A 23,099-nucleotide genomic window follows, 5' to 3' on the forward strand; every position below is an offset into this window, starting at 1 on the left:
GGGTGCAGTCTCCTTTTTGGGCTCCCTAAAATTGACCAGGCTGCAGCCCTGGGACTCAGCTCCACACTGTGCCTGCTGCCCAGGGAGACAATGAAAACACCTTTGCCTAGAGCACTTGTCCTCGACCCCCACCCCCGAAATTCCTGGATGAATGGGAAATTCCTGGATGGATGGGAAATTCCTGGGTGGATGGGGAAGAGAATGGACAGGTGCTGAGTATGAGCCATGAAAAGAGGTCCACTCTTGTTGGTTGTTGAGCCTGATCTCACCTGACTTCCCAAGCAGCACAGCCCCAGCAGCTGTCTTCCCTACACCTGAAACTGCAGCAGCTCATCTCCAGAGAGAGCCTGCACAACATGGCCCTCATTGCTGAAGGTGAAGGGAAGACACCTCATCGATCTGACACCTTGCCAGCACTCACGAAGTGCCCCTCACTTTAGGTGTCATGAAGGCAGACTGGTGTGGAGCAGGAGGCAAGTGGCAGGAAGAGCCTCACCGAGAGGCTCTACCAGCTCAGGCTGCCCAGAGCCTTCCTGGGATGCCTTGCAGCATTTAAGACAGGGCACCAGCCAGTCCAGCTCGTCCAGCCCTGCCTTGGGGTGGCTGGGAGCCACCTCCACCCCCAGCAGTGTTGGGCAGGGCAGGATCCATACCAGGCAGGGAGAGGAGGGGTTGGGGTTTCTCTGACTCCCTGGCACACTGCATGGTGGCAGGGGCAGCTCTCAGCTGTCAGGAAGCAGCAAGGGCAGGGCTGCACCAGGAAGGATGACAAGCCAGGAGCTGTTGGGGAGCACAGTACAGCTCGGGCAGGGCAAGGCCTTCACAGCTCGCAAGGCGCTAACAGCTATACAACTTGCTTAAAAGAATGACCACTGCCTAGGAATAAGAGCTTTTACCTCAGGGTCCACGTGACCTGAAGACCAAACCTAAACTGGCTCTCACTGGCTGAGAACAACCCATACAGACTATAAAACAACCCGAGATTTGTCTTTCAAAGAAAACGCCAGCTATATAACCATGCCCAGAACAGCAATCTACCTGAATCTAGTATGAAACCCCTCCACCTGAATGGGACGTTTGCTTAGAACAATGAAGATTAAGACCCCCCGATCATACATCTGCACCACCTGCCCGGGAGAAGCACATACTGAATTTAAGAGCAATAGTATCTGATTAGCTGACCCCTTAACATAAGTAATGTCTTTGGGCGACACAACTGTATGGTAAACATATATAAACCCTGATTTGCACTATATTGGGGTCCTCCATGCATTAGGCTGGGGCACCGCTATGCACATCGCTATACCAGAATTATTTGCCTTGGTAATTCTATGCTACAGCGTCCTTGTCTCCCTCCTCAGCCAGCAAAGATCTGACTTTTATGCCGAGCACAGACCTGCAGGCCCCTGGGAGCTGCATTTCTGGGCAGGGTTGCAGCCCTCATCAGCTCACTGGAGAGCAGCTCCTCTCCACCCTGCAAAGAAACAAGGCTGACCCCTTGCTCCGGGGTTTCCTTCTTCACCTGTGAGCCAGCTTGGGAGGTCAAAGAGAAAATCCCCATCCAGCGCTATGGGCCGGAGATGTGGGGAGAAGGGCAAAGCAAGGCCCTCATGCTACTCAACACAGGGCCAAAGAAGGTGAACTTTCCAGGGAGACAATGTTCTTGTCCCGCTGAGGGCACGGGATAGACGAAGTGAAGGTGGCATGAGTGCTGGCAGTGCCAGGGAGCATCAGGCAGGGCTCTGGGAGGTCCCAGCTAAAGTGCTGGGCGGAGCAGAATCACAGAATCACAGAATCTCTAAGGTTGGAAAAGACCTGTAAGATCATCAAGTCCAACCTTAAAAAAACAAACAAACAAACAAAAAAACCCCACAAAAACCAAACCACAACACACCAAAAACCAACCCACCCAACACCACACAGCACCATGCCCATCAAGCCACATCCCACAATGCCACATCCACACGCTCCTTGAATATCTCCAGGGAGGGTGACTCTACCACCTCCCTGGGCAGCCTATTCCAATGTTTCACTACTCTCTCAGTAAAGAACTTTTTCCTAATATCTAGCCTGAACCTCCCCTGGCGCAATTTGAGGCCATTTCCTCTAGTCCTGTCACTAGTCACTTGGGAGAAGAGACCAACACCCACCTCTCTGCAACCCCCTTTCAGGTAGTTGTAGAGAGCGATAAGGTCTCCCCTGAGCCTCCTCTTCTCCAGGCTAAACAACCCCAGCTCCCTCAGCCGCTCCTCATAAGACTTGTGCTCCAGACCCCTCACCAGCTTCGTCGCCCTTCTCTGGACACGCTCCAGCACCTCAATGTCTTTCTTGGAGTGAGGGGCCCAAAACTAATGAGTAGAGTGGCACAGTGGAAGTGTGCTGGGCCCATAACCCAGAGGTTGATGGATCAAAACCATCCTCTGCTAATTCCTTTTTCCCCTGCTCCTGACAGCTGCTGCCTCTCCCAGCAAGGTTGAACATGCCCTGCTCTAGCTCTCTGGACATTCGCGCCCATAGCCCTCCTCTTCTCTCAGCCCCTTCTCTCTGCCACTGCCCCCCTGCTTTCTCCTATTGCTGCCTTAGCAGCCAGCACTCCCAAAGTGACCCTCAGCAAGGCAGACTGGTGGGTGTGGAGCAGCAGGCAGAGCTCTCCCCACAAAGCAGTGGGTGTCCTGGGGACACAGGTCTTTCTCCCTTCCCACGAGGCAGTTCAATCCAACTTGCCAGCCACAGGAGGGGACCTCCAGGAATCTGCAGGTGGGGAGGAGGACAAGGCTGGTGCTACTTTGGGAAACACTAATGCGATCAACTTGACCATCTGGGCTTTGTCTCCATCCTAGTCTGTTTGCTGCCTTGCCCACTTTTGGGTCCAGCCAGGAGCAGGGCTGAGCAGATATTCCCAATGGGCACTTTTTTGACTATTTGTAGCTAGGAGTCGGTAGTGGGGGGATTAGGAGGTGCTGCAGCGTGGCCTCTGTGAAACGGGGTAGAGGGGCTGCCCTATGTGGAACCCAGCCGGTTCCAGCTCCACAGTGGTCCCACTGCACGACACAGCTGAGCCAGCAGCTCTGTGAAAACATATTCCAGAGAGGACAGAAAACACTAGACAGACAGAGCCGGACTGAACAAAAAAAGTGGGAAAGAGTGGAGGGAAGATGCATCCCGCTTGGGCAGGTAAAGGAGACCAGTGTGAAGGAGTAAAGTTGAGCCTGGGACAGGGCAGAGGAAAGGCGGTGGTTTATGTTTGTCTTTTTGTTTCTCACTACGTGAATCTGTTTCAATTAGCAAAAAATTATTTTTTCCCCAAGTCAAGCCAAACACTGCCCACAACAGTTTTTGCTAAGCCATGTCCTTGTGTTTATCTTGACCCATGAGTTTTCTCATCCTGTTTTCAGTGCGCTGAATGTGGGGAAAGGAGTGGGCAGCTGGGTGGGTATTTGGCTCTGCTAATACCACCACAGATACATACACCAAAACACACGTACACTTGCACAGTACATGCACAGCCAGCACACGTATGAACACAGATGGGGAGCGGCACCATTACCAGCACCCACAGAAGCACTGCCAGCACTCACACAGGCATGAATCAAGACAGATGGCCCTATCCTTTTCTTTCCCTCTAGCTGCTTAGGGCTGGAGACCAGTGCTGGACACAGATCCCTTCCCTCCCACATGCACCCAGCAGTTCCCTCGGACCCTGGGCTGTACCATAGGCCTGTGCAGAGTCCATGCCTGCACCTCAGTCCTGGTTTGTCCAGTGTCCTGCTCCAAACCTGATACAGATCTCCCCTAGTCGGCAGCTATTGCAGCTTGGGATTGCCTAGCCAATGTCTTACCCACACAGAAAACACACACAGCCTAGCAGCTGAGGTTATTTACGTGTGCAGGGGTCTGGAGGGAGGAGGCCGGCCAGTCTGTGAGGAGCAGGAGCAGGAGCAGGAGGCAGCAATGCCCACAGGTGCGTTGGTGGTATAGTGGTGAGCATAGCTGCCTTCCAAGCAGTTGACCCAGGTTCAATTCCTGGCCAATGCAGAGAGAATTTTCTTCAGCCTGGCTCCACAAGCCTCATGGCCAGGCCTCTGGGCACCTCCCAGCCCAGCACACACAGCCCTGGCTGTTAGCAAGGCCCGCGCCTTGGCAAAAGCAGACTCAGGGGGCTGCTTTGGACCAGTCAGAGATTCTCAGGGAGCGCTGAAGCTCTGGAGCAGGTGCCCAGAGAACTTGGGGATTCTCCATGCCTGGGTATCACACTCAAGTTTCAATGGGGCTCAGGCACTGAGCCACTTGCTCTAGCTTTGGGGCTAGCCCTGCTTTGAGTAGGCATTTGGACTAGTGACCTCCTGAGATGCCTTTCAGTCTAGCTCCTTCCATGAAGCAACAAGGCCCAGCCCTCCTTCCTCTGCACCATGGGCAGTAAGTGAGCCTCTTCCCCACAGGAACTGGAGCTCAGCACTTGGTCTTGCATCTCCTGTCCTTTTGCCTTGACTCTCCAGCCCCTTTCCCACACACTGACTCCTTGAGACAGGCACAGCATTCCCCCAGGGGCTGGTGTGGCAGAGCCCTCCTTGCCCAGCCTTCCCGGTCCCGAGCAGGGAAGAAGGAAGCACCCTTGTTGCCCCAGGAGCCATCCATGAGGCAGCACTGCAGGCCAAGTGTTTGTCTTCCCATCTCCTGAGGCTCTGGAGGGAATGGAGGAAGTCATGGGAAAGGTAGACGTGTGCCTGGAGCCCCTTGTCCAGATGTTGGCATGTGCAGAGCCATAATTTGCTGACGGTTCCTTTGCTTGCTCGCATGAAGGACTGCCTTGGCCTTGTGAGATGCTGCCCCTGTGCTGGGTACTGTGTGGTCTGAAGTGCGTGTAGGAGCTGCGGTCAGCTGTCAGCGGCCCTTGGAGGAGGCTGGCTGAGCTGGGCTGCCTCTGGCAGTCGCTAAGGGAGGAGCAGCAGAGGCCGCATTAGCAGAAGCATTAGATGGAGCAGTCTAAGGTGCTCTATTCAGGTTGCAGTCTCCCTGGGAGGTGTGGGTTCAAGAGAAGGTGAGGGGGCTTCCCCTGTGTGAAGGTGGCTCTCTGGCTTGCCGAAGCCTGTCCTCAGCCAGAAGGACCTCGGCAGTGCACGACCCAGGAGTGACGTGGCTTCCTGTGTGGGTCAGCCTAGCCTGAGCTGCAGCTCCCAGGTGCTGGGGAGCTTTGGGTGATCTCTGGCTGACCACTGAAGCTTGTAAGGGGGGCACAAAGTGTCCTCCCCGCAGCGTCCCCCAGGGAGGAGCAGCATTTGAGGCTACAGTGGAAGGAACATTTGCCATGACCTTGGGGAAGCAAATGGGCTGGGGACCACGGCAACCCCAGCAGTGCTGCCAGGAAGGAAACCAAGGACAAAGTGCCCTGAGCAAGGAAGCTGCCTGCGCTGGCCCACACAACCCACTCGCCCAGAATCCGTTCTGCCTGAGTGCTGGGTGAGACTAGCAGAGCCCCAGGAACACCCTCCATTGCTTGGAGAAACACTGTCTCAGCCCTAGAAGGGACAACCCTCCTTCTGCAGTGGCACAGCATCTGCATGGGAAAGGGCTGTCCCTTTCCCTGTGCTCCAGCCCCCAGAGGTGGGGGTCCCTCCAGCTCTTTGCAAGACCTTCAGAGATTGGTCCCTGCTCTTGCTGTTCCCAAACACCCCTCCCACCCTGCTCGGGCCTGCGGATCCCAGGGATTGAGGAGAAAAGCCATCAGCAATGCTGCTTCTCCGGGACATGCTTTCGGAGTTGTGAATCTGTAGAGATTTAACCCTTCTTCAGTGACTGGGTGTTTCTCATGCCCTCTCGGAATGTAAGCTGCTCTTTGGTATCTTAGGCTTGGACATGACATCATGGCCTGTCCTGTGGGTTCAGAAGTACCGGCTGTCAGACCAGTGCTTCAGGCAGTCCAAAGGCACCAGGAGGTTGTGTCCTCAGTGTCCCGTGCTAAGTGTGAGATGCAGTATAGTGTCCCTGCATGTGTTTCCTCCTGTCTGACTGCTGGGAGGAAGGGCCCTCCTCTCAACAGGAAGGAGGATAGCACTATTGCAGCTTTTGCCTCCTGTGTGCATGGACCCTTCTTGAGCAGGCAGTGTGGTGGTCCCAGGGTATGAGGGAAAGCTCCATGAGGCTCACAGTGAAATGTACCTGAGTCTGGAGCAGCCTTGGGAGAGAAAACAGCGTTCTCACTGAGGGAGAGGCCACGCTGGGGCAGAAGGGGCCAGCGTGTGCTGGAAGAAAGGACCAGGGTTTGATGTCAGCCAGGACTATCTTAGCAGGGGAAGGCAGTCCAGCTTGTGAAACCCAGCGCAAGCTGCTTTGGGTCCTCCTGCCAGCTCTTCCCTCTGTTGAACCTCATGCCCTGCCCTCTCTCTGGGTCGTCTTATTCGGCAAGGTCAGGAGCTCAGCTAGGACTACAAGGATATCTGGCTAATGGCTGCTTAGTATGAGCTACAAGGTGAGAAACAGGAGAGGCAATAACTTACCCAGGCAGAGTGACGGGCTGTCCAAAACAGGGGTAAAAGTAAGCAGCAGCAGAGACTGCACGTGCAAGCATCGAACCACTGACTGCTGGGCCATGAATGTACTCTGTGAGGTGCAACGTTGAAGAGGTTCTGCTGTAAACTCCATAATGAGATCTTATCAGGATAAAGCAAGATTCTCACAGCCTGGGTCTTGTAAGAGAGGGCATGGCAGGCTTGAACAAAGGGGTCTACCGCTCCCTTAAAAGGCCCTGTGACTAGAGGGCCCAGTGGCCCTGGAGGAAGGCTGCGCTTGGTGATGGCCTGGGAGATGGAGACACTGGCAGGCTCAGCCAGGAGCATGTGGCTCAGCGAGGGTGGCCGCAGGGAAAAGAGAGCAGGTGTCCAGGAGGTCCCGTGGTGTAATGGTGAGCACTCTGGACTCTGAATCCAGCCATCTGAGTTCAAATCTCAATGGGACCTCAAGCTTCTAGCTCCCTCGGAGCTTTCCTCGTTGTGCTTACACCTTATCCCCTTGCCTTGCTGTTGCGTCACTCGTGATCTTCCTTCTTTCCCATACTCCCAGCCCTGGGACTGACATCAGTGTCCCTTCTCCTGCCCTGTGCCCACCACACCTGAGTACTGGCCCCTGTCCCCTCTCTGCTCCCTTTTTCTTGATGGCTGCTCCTGGGGAACCGTTTCCCATGTTTCACCACCCTCACAGTAAAACAGTAAAACAGGACTACTGTGTGTGGCATTATGTGTATTTCCACCCCTGTCCATTGTTACTTGCTCTATCCATTTCTCTGAGGCTTTTCTGTATTTCTCTTGGCTGCTTGCTAATTTTTGGTGCTCTGGTATCAGTTCATAGAGTTCCACCCACAACTGGCAATGCCCAATGCTAGGGGAAACAATCACTGCCATGGGCAGTGATTTACACAGGTTCTCGCACTTCCTTGCAGAGGCGTTGGCCAACTCAGGGGGGAAGAGAACAAACCACCACAAGTCTCCAGCTATGCTGCACAAAGTCTTTAATGAGAAGGAGCAAATGCAGTGGCACAGAACAGAGACCAAGAAACACGTCTGCGGGGTTCACACCAAAATGCTTTTTCCCATTCTGCTCTCCCTGGTGGCAATCCCAGCCCACCAAGAGCAGTCCCTAACTCCAGCACCCTCCCCCTGTCAGCAGGAGGTTCATCAAAGCAGAAGAGAACGAGCCCTTTCTCAAGGAGCTCAGAGCAAAGCAGAGGCAGAGGAGGGATGGTGAGGCCTGCTGTGCAGCGAGGAGCAGCGGGCGCAGGTCCCTCCTGCCACATGGGATGAGGATACCCAGCCCGTCTGCAAGCCATGGCCATGCTCCTGCTGCAGAGTCCTCGTCTTCCTTCCTGCTGCAAAGGGGATGATTCACCAGCTTCAGCAGTTCAGACTGCAGTGGAGTGGAGGCAGACACAGCCCCGACCCCCCCAGACCAAGGGAGCCCCCAGAAGAGATGGGAACCCCCCCGGCACTCAGGGAGCTCCCAACAGCAGCTGACAGAGAGGATCCCACGGCTGTGCTCTGAGGGAAAGAGGTGAGGATGGGGCCCGGCAGGGTCACCACTACCGGGGAGGCCTGGATGGCCACCGTCGAGTCAGCGCAGCGGGCGACACAGGGCTCACTGCAGCTGCTTGCAAGTGGGGTTGGGCCAGAGGCACCGCAGGGGCGTGGGAGACAGGGTCTGAAGCAAGACATCTCTTGGTGAGGGAGGCAAACCTGAAACATGGAGCAGAGAGGAAACACCAACCCCAATGTCAGCCTGTCTTTCTGTTTCTCAGATCTGTTTGAGGCACTCTTTGCTGTCCTCCATTCCCAGTTCTAGCTCCACATCCAGAAAGTGCCTGCAGCTGATCTTGCTGACATGCACAATAGGTGTGACACTGTGTAAAAACACAGGCCTCTTCATGGCCTCCGAATTGCACAGCACAGGAATGCTGACCCACTTTTCAAATAGGACCCAGCACAGTGTGTACAGAGCACCTGTGGAAAGACCGATGAAACACCATCTCTAAAAGAAATATTGCTGCACTGAAGAAGGCACTGGGTACACTTGTTTATTTAGGAGAGACCATTTACTGCAGGTGGAAATTTTGGCAAGCAGACCTCCCTGCAGCTGAGCCCCACTGATCCCCTTCTGCTTGACAGAACCCACCTCTTCCCAGCTCTCCCCAGCCACCGCCTGTCGAAAAGGAAACAGGTCCCAGCCCTAGAACATTTGAAGGGCCAAGCTGAGGCAGCCCAAGTATCAACCTGAGTAGCCACTGTGACAGTTGTTTAGCCCACAGGGAAAGATGGAGTGGACTCAGCCTTACCTCGTTCCTCAAGCAAAGAGAGGCAAGAAAGAAGGATGCAGAACCTTGAGCAGTGCAGGCTTTTATGCTGTGTCCCAGAGCCCCGTAGGGTGTAAAACATTCCTTTCTCATGAAGCATTTAAACACCTAGCAGTTGCCGCTTGCTGAGCCTCCCTGGTGATTAAGCCCTTGCCTCTTTCAACTTAAATATTTTGCTCCCACTTCATACCACCAAACATCGATACGCAACCTGAGTACCTGACTGGACAGAAGACAGAATATGGCTTGGATGTTGACTGTGAGGTCACGACTGGCTGCACAGGCAATAAACCATCTGCAGGAACATGGCTTGTGCTAGGTGCTTGTGTTCCTGATAAGCAGCAGCATGCACAGTTTGGGCTATGTGCTTGTGAGTTCCCTTCTACCTCATTCCCTGCTGGGCCAGCAGCAGGCGCGTGGTTTGTATTTTGATTTTACGGTCACTTCTGTCTCTGCAGCTGATGGGCCAGAGTAGGCTCACGGAAATGCAACGTGCTTCTGAGGTCACTTGTGCCTGAATCCCTGGTAGGACAGAAGGAGGCACGTGACTTGGATGCTGAATGCAAGCTCACTGGTACCTGAGTAGCAGATGGGCCAATGAGAAGAAAATTCCAAGCAAGTGAGGGAACTGCAGTCTCCCAACAGCTACAGGAGGTTGTGGTAAGGATGGAGCCAGATTCTTCGGAGCAGTGCTCTGTGAAAGCACAAGGTCAACACTAACAAGCTGTGACAAGGGAAATGCCAGCTGTCTTTGTGGGACAAGAAGTGATAGGGGACATGGTGCAGCCCTGGAAGAGCTGCCCAAGAGACAGTGACCCCTCTGACAGTGGCAGTGTTCAGAAGTCAACAGCACAAGTCCTAGAGCTTCCTGAGGTAACTGGGAAGTTTGGTCTGCTCAGAGCAGAACATTGGCCCAGAGGACCTCCAGAGGTCCCTTCTAACCTTCATTATTCTGGGGTGCGTTGAGTCATTCGAGCCCTTAAGCACTGACCAAAAGCCAATGCATAGAAGCACCAGTTGTTTCATGAGGCTATAAGCTTTTGTATCCCTGCCACTCCTGAGGCCAGGAAACCATGTACACTCAAGTCCACAGCAGGGTGACTCATGTTTGCCTGGAGTTCAGGGTTTTTCCTAACTCTTCCACATGACGATGATGCCCAGGTACCCTAGGAGCCTGATCCAACGTCCCTTTGTAGTTTGAAAGGCATGGAATGGGCCACCCCATTCCAACTCTGACCCAGGAAAAAGAGCCGTGAGCTTTTGGATCCCTGCCCTGAGCCTGTCCTCAAAAGCAGGCCATCCAGGCATCTGGCCTCTGGGGTGAACTCGCTAAGTAAAACTGGTCAATTTGATTGTGGGTCTCTTTCGGGACAGTCACAGGCATCTCTTTGATCACAAAACCAGGCTGTGGTAGAGCCTGATGAGTGTAAGCAAGGTCCTCGTGGCCATCATTCCTACCCACAGGGTCTTCCCTCCAGCCCACAACAGTCTTTCCTTACCATTGGGCTTTGCCACATCCCTGGAGAAATGAGTCTCCTCTACCATCGTCTCCTGCGTCCCTACGATGGTTTACGGGCAATTCTCCTGTATGGGATTGTGCCATTTAACGTTCTGCCTAATCTTACCCACAGTCTCCTGTGTGTCTATGATGACCCATGGGGAGAATTGTTCCACAGGCTTAGCCTGAGTATCTGTGCTGAAATCACTTGAGAGTTGATATGATGTGCCCCTCATAGCTGAATTTGATCATGACCATTTGACCATGACCATGCCACGCTCACCATGAAGAGGGCAATGTGACAAAGGCAGTCCATATGACACAAACCCAGTTGAAATCTTCCTCCATACCAGCCTGAGACCTCCAAGTTAATTGGATTATGAATCTGGGACACAGATGAATTGTTTCAATGTTTGATGGTATTTCATTTCAGATGAAAGTGGCAATGGCTTAATAACCACTGAAGCCTCTTCAAGCAGCAACTACTACGTGTTTAGAAGCTTCATAAGCAAGGAACGTTTGTGGCCCTGCAGGCCTCTGGGACACAGCATAAAAGGCTGTGCTGCTCCAGGCTCTGCATCCTCCTCTCTTGCCTCCCTTTCCTCAAGGAACGAGGTAAGCTCAGTCCGCTCCATCTCTCTCTGTGGGCTGAACTGCTGTCATGGTGGCTACTCAGGTTGATACTTGGGCTGCCTCAGCTTGGCCCTGCAATGGAAATGTTCTAGGGCTCGGACCTCTTTCCCTTTCTGAGCCTCGGTGGTGATTAAGCCCTTGCCTCTTTGAGCTGAAATATTTTGCTCCCACTTCATACCACCAAAATATCGGGGGTGGCTGGGGAGAGCTGGGAAGATGGGGGCTCTTTCAGGAATATAGTGATCAATGGGACTCAGCTGCAAGGAGATCTCCACACACACACACTTCCTCAAGCCACTCCTAGTGCTCACCCTCTTCACTGCAACCACCTCCCACCCTTGCTCTGCATGCAGGCAGGCACTGCCACATGTACCACCTCCTCACACCAATTCCTCAACGTCATTTTCCAAATATTCCTGCTCCAGAGCCAAAAGGGAATTGGAGCTGCTTTCATCTGGTGATGGAAATTGCCTGTTTTGCCAGTGCTGGCAAAAAGATCTAGACAAACCTATTGCACCAAAACAAACTCCCTCCTGTTGTCATCCACACCTCCCATTTATTCTCCCTTCACCCTCCTCACTTCTCCTCAGCCAGGCTCCACTTTGTCCTTTCCATGTATCTCTTGCACTCTCCCAGGCCATTCCCTCTACACAACAACAACAACCTGCATGGAAGGTGTTGTAGTTTTTGTTCAAGGCTTGACACATCCCCAGGAGGCTGGAGGTGCTGCTGGAAGGCCACCATCTTCCCTGCAGAAATGTCCCCACCCTAGTGTTCACAGCAGCCTTGGAGTCCCCCTCAGATAAATTTGAGAAGCAAAGTGGGGTCTAATAGAACACAGCTACCACCATCCCTGCTTTCCTCCACATGGTTGCCTGGGGTTCCTTCAGCGCCTGCGGAGCCAGCTCGAGTGGTCAAAGAGACAGTCCCCATCCAGGGCTATGGGCAGGAGATGTGGTGAGAAGGGCAAAGCAAGGCCCTTGCACTACCCAGTCCAGGCCCACTGCCACTGAGCTTTCCAGGGAGACATTTTTCCTGTCTGGTCATGGGTGCCGGTAAGAGAAAGGAAAAGAGGCATGAACACAGACACTGGTGCTGGCAGTGCCAGGGAGCATCAGGCAGGGCTCTGGGACGTCCCAATAAAAGCAACGGGCAGAGCAGAGTGGCGCAGCGGAAGTGTGCTGGGCCCATAACCCAGAGGCTGATGGATTGAAACCATCCTCCGCTAACTGTTTTTCCCCCTACTCCTCACAGCCGCTGCCTCTCCCTTACATCCTAACAGCAAATGTTAACCTGCACTGCTGTGACTCCAGCTCTCTGGGCACCCATGGCCATGGCCCTCCCACACCCTCAGCCCTTTCTCTCTGCCACAGCAACCCTCTTTCTCCTATTGCTGTCTTAGCAGCCAGCACTCCCAAAGTGACCCTCAGCAAGGCAGACTGGTGGGTGTGGAGCAGCAGGCAGAGAACAGCACAGCACAGAGCTCTCCCCACAAGGCAGTGGGTGTCCTGGGGACACAGGTCTTTCTCCCTTCCCATCAGGCAGCTCAATCCCCAGCTTCCCAGCCACAGGAGGGGACCTCCAGGAATCTGCAGCTGGGGAGGAGGACAAGGCTGGTGCTAGCTCAGGAGACACCAATGAGATTGACTCAACCACCTGGGGGCTTTCTCTGTCCTAGTCTGCTGCTGTGCCCACTTGCAGGTCCAGCCAGGAGCAGGGCTGAGCAGGTATTCCCAGTGGGCACTGTATTGGCTATATGTGGCTAGGTGTTGGTAGTGGAGGGCAGAGGGGGAGCTGCTGGGTGGCCTCTGTGAGAAGAGGTAAGGGGCTGCCCTGTGCCAGACACAGCTGGTTCCAGCTGCCTCCACAACACTGAGCCATCTGCAAAGCTTATGGTATCTGCAGCACCCATGCTGGAACTGGTGGATGCTCCTGAAGGCACTGCGACCTGTGGAGAAGCCACGCCAGTGAAGAATTTTCCTGACAGGCCTGAAGTGTGTGGATGAGCCCATGCTGAAACAGATTTTCCTGTTTAGAACTGCAGCACATAGAGAACCCATGCTGGAGTAGTCTGCGGTGAAGGACTGTAGTTGAGCCTGGTAAAAGTGGGAGGAATGGTGGTGTTTTATTTGTCTTTCATTCCTCACTACACAAAACTACACATGGCCTAATCCATTTCTTCCCTTCTGGCTGCTCTGGACTAGAATTGAGTGCTGGACACAGACCCTCTATCATTCCCACACACACGTCCACTGAACAGCAGGTCCACCGAAGCCTGCGCCTGACAGTAGATCTGTGCAGCGTGCATGCCTGGAGCCCAGGGCCTGTTTGTCCGGTGTCATGCTCCAACCCTGGACACTCCCTGATGCCAGTCCGCTCTACTCACTGGCTAGTGCTGCTTGAGATTTCCTAGCCAACATCTCACACACACACAGAAACACATGCACACACACACACATAGAAAAAAGGGACTTCAGTCACACAGAAATGTGCAATGGAAAATACCAATCAAATTCTTGTTCTTCCTTTGACTGGAAAAGGTTTCCAGGAAGAGTTGCTCCTTTTCCTTTCCAGGGATCAAGGTGAGGCAGACCAGCTTGCAGTTCCCCAGTTCCTCTTTTGTGCCCTTCTGGAAGATGGAGTGACATTGACTTTCTTCCAGGCCTCAGGAACCTCTCCCACTTGCCATAACCTTTCAAAGACAATTGAGAGGAGCCTCTTCCAGAAGTCCTCCTTGTCTGAGTGCTTCATGAGCTGGCAGCAGGAACATGGCAGGGATATCTGCAAGTGAATCCCTGCTACCGGAGCACCTGATGAGTTAGCAGTCACAACATGGCTTGGATGTTGACTGAGAGGTCACCTGTGGCTCTGCAGGCAATGGGCCGTCCACAGGAATATCGCTTGCGCTAGGTGCTTGTCTTCATTCCATAGTGGATACCACTGCATGGTCTATCTTTTTGTATCCAAACACTTCTTGGTCCAAAGGAAGTGGACGGCCCATCAGAGGGAGATCTGAGAACATGTGGGCACGACAGTGTCAAAAATGGCCGTCAGGCAGTCACAAAGCAATGTGAGAACCCATGGGGAATGCCGCTTTCAAAAGTCACCTCTTCCCTGTAGTCAGTGAGTGGGGGCTTCCTTGCCTGATGTGTTTCTGGGTACACGGGTAGGGTTGGCTGGTCCTGACAGCCAATCCCAGGTCTGCCTGAGAGTAGGTGGGTATGACGGGGTCAAGAAATGGCTGTCAGCCAATCACAGAGCAGTATGAAATCATCTTGGGTACAGTGTTTAATCAAATGGCAGCTCCCTGCGATCAGAGCGATCAGAGATGTGGAGGTGACAGATTGCTGCCTGGGGATTTGCCATGGGGAATAGGGATATGACCCACTCTGGGCCAGCTGGCATGGGGATTCACCAAAGCAATCGTCACACACCAGAAGCAGTAGCTGCACCAGGGGGATTTTAGCCAAGGAACAGGTAATGAGCAGAGTCCTGTGTCAGAAAAATTCGCAGCTGGACTGTGCTGACCGAGGAGAGAAGCTGGCATGCAAAGTATGGAATTACAAGAGTAAATACATATTCATGCGCACGAGGTGTCCCTGCAAATTTGGGGCGCCCTGAATGTGGTTTTACATGAAGTTCCTACATCCTTCAAATGTTAATGTACAACACAACTTGAGTATCACCACACAGCACCATGCCCATCAAGCCACATCCCACAATGCCACATCCACACGCTCCTTGAATACCTCCAGGGAGGGTGACTCTACCACCTCCCTGGGCAGCCTATTCCAATGTTTCACTACTCTCTCAGTAAAGAACTTTTTCCTAATATCTAGCCTGAACCTCCCCTGCAGCAACTTGAGGCCATTTCCTCTAGTCCTGTCACTAGTCACTTGGGAGAAGAGACCAACACCCACCTCTCTGCAACCTCCTTTCAGGTAGTTGACGAGAGCGAGAAGGTCTCCCCTCAGCCTCCTCTTCTCCAGGCTAAACAACCTCAGCTCCCTCAGCCGCTCCTCATAAGACTTGTGCTCCAGACCCCTCACCAGCTTCGTCGCCCTTCTCTGGACACGCTCCAGCACATCAATGTCTTTCTTGTAGTGAGGGGCCCAAAACTGAACACAGAATTCGAGGTGCGGCCTCACCAGAGCCGAGTACAGAGGCATGATCACCTCCCTGCTCCTGCTGGCCACACCATTTCTGATACAAGCCAGGATGCCGTTGGCCTTCTTGGCCACCTGGGCACACTGCTGGCTCATATTCAGCCGGCTGTCAATCAACACCCCCAGGTCCTTTTCTGCGGGGGAGCTTTCCAGCCACTCGTCCCCAAGCCTGTAGCATTGCCTGGGGTTGTTGTGGCCAAAGTGTAGAACCCGGCACTTGGCCTTATTGAACTTCATCCGGTTGGTCTCAGCCCATCGATCCAGCCTGTCCAGATCCCTCTGCAGAGCCTTCCGACCCTCGAGGAGATCGACACTCCCTCCCAACTTGGTGTCGTCTGCAAACTTGCTGAGGGTGCACTCGATCCCCTCATCCAGATCATCAATAAAGACATTAAATAAGACCGGTCCCAAAACTGAGCCCTGGGGGAATCCACTTGTGACCGGCCGCCAGCTGGATTTCACCCCATTCACCACAGTACTTGACTACTCACTAACAACCACGTTACTCAGAGCAAGAGATAGGCCCAGAAGACCTCCAGAGACCCTTTCTAACCATCATTATTCTGGGGTGCATTGAGTCATTCGAGCACAAAGCAGGGACCAAAAGCCAGTGCCTTGGAAGGCAGCAGCAGCACAGGATTGCATAGAAGCACCAGGAATGCTGCTAAAATGTGTGGAAATACCGTTGAGGAAAGCAGCACTTTGGGAGGAACGAGGCTATGAGCTCTGTTATGCCTGGCATGCCTGAGGCCAGGATGCTATGTACACTGAAGGCCACAGCAGGGTGACTCATGTTTGCCTGGAGTTCAGGGTTTTTCCCAACTCCTCCACATCACAATGACTCCCAGGTGTTCTTGGAGACTGATCCAATGTCCCTTTGTAGTTTGAGAGACGTGGAATGGGCCACCCCAACTCTGACCCAGGAAAAAGAGCCGTGAACTTTTGGCTCCCTGCCCTGAGCCTCTCCTCAAAGTCAGGCCATCCAGGACTCTGGCCTCTGGGATGACCATGCTGAGCAAAACAGATTCATTTGAGCGTAGGTCTCTTTCAGGGAAGGACACAGGCATCTCTTTGATCGCCATCCTATGTGTTGATTTGCTTGTTTCCAACAGGCTCTTCACCTCCCAAGCTGAGCCTAGACCCCTGGTTGAAGAAGTGAGAGGCCCTGGTCAAGTCTTCGAGAGACATGGCAATGGAAATCCCATGGAGAAGTCACTTGAAAGAGACCTGCCTGACCCTCTGGTCTATTCTTTGTTTTTATGGATTCCTCCATTCCCTCGGCTCGTGGGCAAAAAACACATGCTGTGGCAGAGCCTGATGAACTTTCATTCAATCCAGTTATCAAGGAAGCCAACAATAAAGGCATTGCTGACAAGGCCCTTTGCTGCACACAGTCCTTTCCCCCAGACAGGGCTTGAGATTGTCGAATGAGCCGGAAACGTTTGCACAACAGCCACAAAGAGAACATTAGGTCTCAGGCTCTGATTATGATTTGCACGGGGTTTATGTGAATCAAAGGGTTTTATTTAAAACAGCAACAGACACACAGAATGATGCAGTCATACAAAATATAGCTCAAAGTCAGCTTTCACATGAGTAGTCCAACGTCTGCATTTAAAACCCACCTAGTTCTAGGCTGTGATGATCTCTCATGGAGAGAGGTACTGGCAGAGGACCAGGCAGAATGAAAGGGCTGGAGCACATGACGTACGGGTTGAGGCCGAGGGCACTAGTTTTGTGGAGCCTGGTAGAGATGAGAAAGGGGAAGAGAAGGGGATGGAACTGCTGCCTTCCACCAGCTACAGGAGGTTATGGAAAGGACAGAGCCAGACTCTCCTCAGAGGTGCATTGCAAAAGGGCAAGAGGCAACACTCACAATTTGCAACAAGGCTAATGCCAGCTGTCTTTTTAGGAAAAGAAGTGACAATGGATGTGGTGCAGCCCTGGAAGAGCTGCCTGAGAGACGCTGACAGAATTTCTTTACTTCTCTGATAGTGGTAGTATTTAGATGTCAACAGGACAAGGACCGGGGAGGTACCTGCTGAGTCTGCTGAGGTACTGGGGAACTTTGGTCTGCTCGGAGCAGTGGATCGGCCCAGAGCACCTCCAGAGGTCCCTTCAAAACTTTGTTTTTCTGGGGTGCACTGAGTCACACAGCCATTGAGCAGCCACCAAAAGGCAGTGACCTGGAAGGCAGCAGCAACATAAGATTGCACAGAAGCAGGAGTTGTTTCAGGAACAGTGCTAAAATGTGTGGAAATGCCCTTGAGGAAAGCGGTGCTTTGTGGCTATGAGCTCTGGTATCCCTGGCATGCCTGAGGCTGGGGCACCGTCTCCACTGAAGTCCACAGCAGGGTGACTCATGTTTGTCTAGAGTTCAGGGTTTTATCCAACTCTTCCACATCACAATGACTCCCAGGTGTTCTTGGAGACTGATCCAATGTCCGTTTATAGTTTGAAACGCATGGAATGGGCCACCCCAACTCTGACCCAGGAAAAAGAGCCGTGAGCTTTTGGCTCCCTGCCCTGTGCCTCTCCTCAAGGGCTGGCCATCCAGGCCTCTGGTTTCTGGGATGACCTTGATGAGCAAAACATGTCAATTTGGCAGTAGGTCTCTTTCAGGGAAGCATGCGGGCATCTCTTTGATCACAAAACCAGGCTGCGGTAGGGCCTGTTGAGTGCAAACAAGTCCTCGTGGCCATCACTCCTGCTCGCAAGTGGGCTACCCTCCAGCCCCAACAATCTTTCCTTGCCGTTGACCTTTGCCACAACCTTAGAGATGTGCGTCTCTTCTGCCGTACGGGATTCTGCAGTCTGGACCTTCTGCCTGGACTTACCCCCAGTTTCCTGTGTGTCTACGATGACCCATGGGGAGAAATGTCTCTTTGGGTTAGCTTGAGTGCCTACACTGAAAGCACTTGGGAGCTGACTTGAGCTGTCCTTCATGGCTCAATTTCACCATGACTGGTGGCCATGCTCACCATGAAGAGGGCAATGTGACAAAGGCAATCCATGTGATGCAAACCCACTTAAAATCTCCCTGCACAATAGCCTGAGACCTCTCAGTTAATTGGCCTTATGAAGCTGGGATATGGATGAATGATTTTGATGTTAGGAAGCATCACGCTTGCAGGCCCTGATCCTGAGGGGATCTTGAGGGGACCTCAACCACTCGGACATCTGCTGGAAAAGCGAGCTGCAAGCAGTCCAGGAAACTACTGGAGTGCTCTGAGGACAACTTCCGAGTACAGGTGAGGGAGAGGCCGACCGGAGGAGAAGTACTGCTGGACCTGTCCTTTACTAGTGTGGAAGAACTTATGGGAGAGGTCATTTGGAGATAGCCTGGGCAGCAGTGATCATGCCCTGGTGGAATTCTCAATCTTGAGGGGTACAGGATGGGTAAAAAGTAGAGTCAAGACCCTAAATCTCAGAAAGCCAAACTTTTGTGTGGGAACCCTTGGGAAACTGCCTGCAGAGATAAAGGAGCAAATGAGGGCTGGGAGATATTTAAAGACATTTTTCTTGGGGTCTAAGAAGCTCTCAATCCCAACATGCAAGAAGTCAGGAAGGGGAGGCTGGTTGCCAGCTTGGCGAAGTCAAGACCTCTGAGCCAAACTAAACCAAAATGCATAGGCAGTGGAGGCAGGGATACACATCCTGGGGAGATTAGAGGGATATGGCCTGGGAGTGCAAGGAGGGCATCAGGAAAGCCAAGGCACAGCTGGAGCTGACCTTGGCTAGGGACATGACAAATAACAAGAAGGGTTTCTTCAGGTGCATAGGACAACAAAGGAAAATGAAAGAAACTGCACCCCCCTGAGGAGCGAAATGGGAGACCTGGCTACAACTGACATGGAGAAGGCAAAGGTACTCAACACAATTTTTGCCTTGGTCTTCACCGGCACATACTCTAGCCACGCTGCCCAACTCACAGAATCCAAAGGCAGGGACTGGGAGAATGAAGTACCACCCACCATAGGAGAAGAACAAGTTTGAGACCATGTAAAGAACCTGAATGTGCACAAGTCCATGGGACCTGAGGAGATGCATCCGAGGGTCCTGAAGTAATGGCAGAGAAGTTGCTAAGCCAAAACCCATCAATTTTGAAAAGTCGTGGCAGACTGATGACATTCCCAGTGACTGGAAAGGGGAAGCATAATTGCCATTTTTAAAAAGTGAAAAAAGGAGGATCTGGGGAACTACAGGCCGGTCATTTTCACCTCTGTGCCCAGCAAGATGATTGAGCAGATCCTCCTGGAAACTATGCTACGGGACATGGAATACAGAGAGGTGAATGGTGACAGCCAACATGACTTCACTAAGGACAAATTGTGCCTGAAATCTTAGTGGCCTCCTAAGACAGAGTTACAACATCGGTGGATAAGGGAAGAGCGACTGATGTCATCTACTTGTGTGAAGCATTAAATACTGTCCCCGCACAATATCCTTGACTCTAAAAGGGAGATATATGGATTTGGCAGGTGGACCACGCGGTGGATAAGGTATTGGCTGCATGGTCACACTCAAGGAGCTGTGGACAATGGCTTGATGTCCGGGTGGAGACCAGTGACCAGTGATGTCCCTCAGGGGTCTGTACTGGGACCAGTAATATTTAACATTTTTGTCAGGGACATGGACAGTGGGATTGAGTGCCACCTCAGCAAGTGTGTGGATGACATCAAGCTGAGTGGTGTGGTGGATACTCTAGAGGGAAGGGATGCCATTCTGAGGGACCGTGAAAAGGCTACAGAGGTAGGCCTGTGCAAACCTCACTAAGTTCAACAGGGGCAAGTGCAAGGTCTTGCACCTGGGCCAGGGAAATCCCAAACATGGATACAGGCTGGGACATGAATGGATTGAGAGCAGCTCTGAGGAGAAGGACTTGGGGGTATTGGTAGATGAAAAACTGAATATGAGCCGACAATGCCTTCTTGCAGCTCAGAAAGCCGATCATATCCTGGGCTACATCAAAAGCAGTGTGGCTAGCAGGTCGAGGGAGGTGATTCTCCCCCTTTACTCCACCCTCGTGAGACCCCACCTGGAGTACTGTGTTCAGCTCTAGGGCCCCCAACATTACATGGACATGGACCTGTTAGAGCGAGTCTAGAGGAGGACCATGAAGATGATCACGGGGCTTGGGCATGTCCTCTGTGAGGATAGGCTGAGAGAGTTGGTGGTGTTTAGCCTAGAGAAGAGAGGCTCCTGGGAGACCTTATAGCAGCCTTCCAGTACTTAAAGGGGTCCTACAGGAAAGATGGGAGGGACTTTTTATCAGCGAGTGTAGTGATAGGACGAGGGGTAATGGTTTTAGACTGAAAGAGGGTGGTGAGACACTAGAACAGGATGTCCAGAGAAGTTCTGGATGCCCCATCCCTAGAAGTGTTCAAGGCCAAGTTGGATGGGGCTTTGAGCAACTGGATCTAGTGGAAGGTATCCCTGTCCATGCAGACGGGTAGGAACTAGATGATCTTTAAGGTCCCTCCTAACCCAAAACCCTTCTATGATCCATTCTGTGATTCTAGGTGGTAATAAGTGGGAGCAAAACATTTCAGATGAAAGAGGCAAGGGCTTAATCACCAGCGAGGCCTCAGCAAGCGGCAACTGCCAGGTGTTTAAATGCTTCATGAGAAAGGAATGTTTGTGATGCTGCGGGGCTCTGGGGCACAGCATAAAAGCCTGCGCTGCTCCAGGCTCTGCATCCTCCTCTCTTGCCTCCCTTTCCTCAAGGAACGAGGTAAGCCTGAGTCCGCTCCATCTCTCCCTGTGGGCTGAAATGCTGTCATGGTGGCAACTCAGGTTGATATTTGGGCTGCGTCAGCTTGGCCCTGCAATGGCAATGTTCCAGGGCTGTCACCTCTTTCCATTTTAGAGGAGGTGGCTGGGAACAGCTGGAAAGAGTGGGGTTCTGTCAAGCAAGAAGGGGATCAGTGGGGCTCAGCTGCAGGGAGATCTGCTTGGTAGAATTTCCACCTGCAGCAGATGGTCTCTACCCAAATGGCTAAGTGTATCCAGTGCCACCTTTGAAGCAGCAATGCTTTTTCTGGAGATGGGATATGATCAGTCTTACCACAAGTGCTTTAAACCCACTGCGCTGGGTCCTATCCGAAAAGGGAGTCAGCCTTCCTGTGCTATGCAATGTGGAGGGCACAATGAATACCATGGGAGCTGTAGGCAGAGCGGTTTTTTAAGACGTGATTTCTGAGCGAGCTATTCAAACCGGCCTATTTCTGATGGGATCCTTTCATCAGTCTTCAGCCGTGCTATTGCACAAGGAACTGCAGAAGGAGGTCCTGGTGGAATCAGCAGCCAGTTAGGCACAGCTCTGCTCCTAGTCCTTCAAATCTAGCCTTAAGGTGAGATGTCACGCCTGTTGTGCGTGTTAGCAAGATCAGCTGCAGGCCCTCTCTGGACATGGAGCTAGAAATGGAGATGGAGGGCAGCAAAGTGGATCTTCAGAGAGAGCTGAGGAAAAGAAAGACAGACTGATTTTGGGGTCTGTGTTCTCTCTGCTCTGTGTTTCAGGTTTGCCTCCCTCACCAAGAGATGTCTTGCTTCAGACCCTGTCTCCCACGACCCTGCGGGGCCTCTGGCCCAACCCCACTTGCAAGCAGCTGCAGTGAGCCCTGTGTCGCCCGCTGCGCTGACTCGACGGTGGCCATCCAGGCCTCCCCGGTGGTGGTGACCCTGCCGGGCCCCATCCTCACCTCTTTCCCTCAGAGCACAGCCGTGGGATCCTCTCTGTCAGCTGCTGTTGGGAGCTCCCTGAGTGCCGGTGGGGTTCCCATCTCTTCTGGGGGCTCCCTTGGTCTGGGGGGGTCGGGGCTGTGTCTGCCTCCACTCCACTGCAATCTGAACTGCTGAAGCCTGCGGATCATCCCCTTTTAAGCAGGAAGAAAAATGAGGACCCTGCAGCAGGAGCATGGCCATGGCATGCAGATGGGCTGGGTGTCCTCTTCCCACCTGGCAGGAGAGACCTGTGGCCCCTGCTCCTCGCTCTACAGCAGACCTCACCATTGCTCCTCTGCCTCTGCTTTGCTCTGAGCTCCTCAAGAAAGGGCTCGTTCTCTTCTGTTTTAATGAACCTCCTGCTGACAGGGGGAGGGTGCTGGAGTTAGGGACTGCTCTTGGTGGGCTGGGATTGCCACCAGGTAGAGCAGAATGGGAAAAGAGCCAGCCCTTTGTGTGGAGCTTGTCCTTGCGAAATGGGCCATTCTCTGTGCCTCCCTGAATCCTGCAGACGTGTTTCTTGGTCTCTGTTCTGTGCCACTGCATTTGCTCCTTCTCATTAAAGACTTTGTGCAGCATAGCTGGAGACTTATGGTGGTTTCTTCTCTTCCTCCCTGAGTTAGCCACCTGATGCTCTCTCCCATGGCAGCAAGTATAACTCCAAGCATGGTGCACTGCCCGTTGTGGGTGGAGCTCCCCAAACTGATGCCAGACAATAAGCAAGTAGGCAAGAGAAAGACAGAAAAACCTCAGAGAAATGGAGAGAGCAAGCAGCAATGGATGGGGTTGGAAATACAAGTAATCCCACACACAACAACCTTGTGAGGGTGGTCAAAACATGAAAGAGTTACCCAGGGAGGTTGTAGAGCCTCCACCATTGGAGATGTCCAACATCCAACCAGACAAAGCCATGAAGAACCTCCTTGACCCTCTTTTGAGCCAGGCTTGGACTGCATAATCTCCACCTCAGCTGTTGTGTGATTTGCTGATCATCTGCTGGATCCCCTCAGCTGGGAGCAGCCATCAAGCACAATGGAAAAGACAGGGGGAAGGGGCCAGTGCTCAGGAAAGCTGCAGAGGTTTGGTGGGCACAGGGCAAGAGAAGGAGCACTGATGTCTGTCCCAGGGCTGGGAGCACAGGAAAGGAAGGAAGAGCAGAGTGCATTAAACAGTTGTCCCAACAGCAAGGCTGTTAATATGTAAGCATGCTGAGGAAAGCCCTGAGGGAGCCAAAAGCTTG

The 23,099-nt window shown here is 52.8% G+C and overlaps 2 non-coding genes across 2 annotated transcripts; both read left to right on the forward strand.

Annotated features, from left to right (window-relative positions):
• Positions 1-3,963: 3,963 nt before the first annotated feature.
• Positions 3,964-4,035, forward strand: TRNAG-UCC (transfer RNA glycine (anticodon UCC)). The gene has a single exon. It is a non-coding gene; the product is annotated as a tRNA-Gly (tRNA).
• Positions 4,036-6,881: 2,846 nt separating this feature from the next.
• TRNAQ-CUG (transfer RNA glutamine (anticodon CUG)) lies at positions 6,882-6,953 on the forward strand. Its single transcript has one exon. It is a non-coding gene; the product is annotated as a tRNA-Gln (tRNA).
• The last annotated feature ends 16,146 nt before the right edge of the window (positions 6,954-23,099 follow it).

Source organism: Gavia stellata, chromosome 13 (assembly GCF_030936135.1).
Source record: "Gavia stellata isolate bGavSte3 chromosome 13, bGavSte3.hap2, whole genome shotgun sequence".
Classification (NCBI taxonomy): Eukaryota; Metazoa; Chordata; class Aves; order Gaviiformes; family Gaviidae; genus Gavia; species Gavia stellata.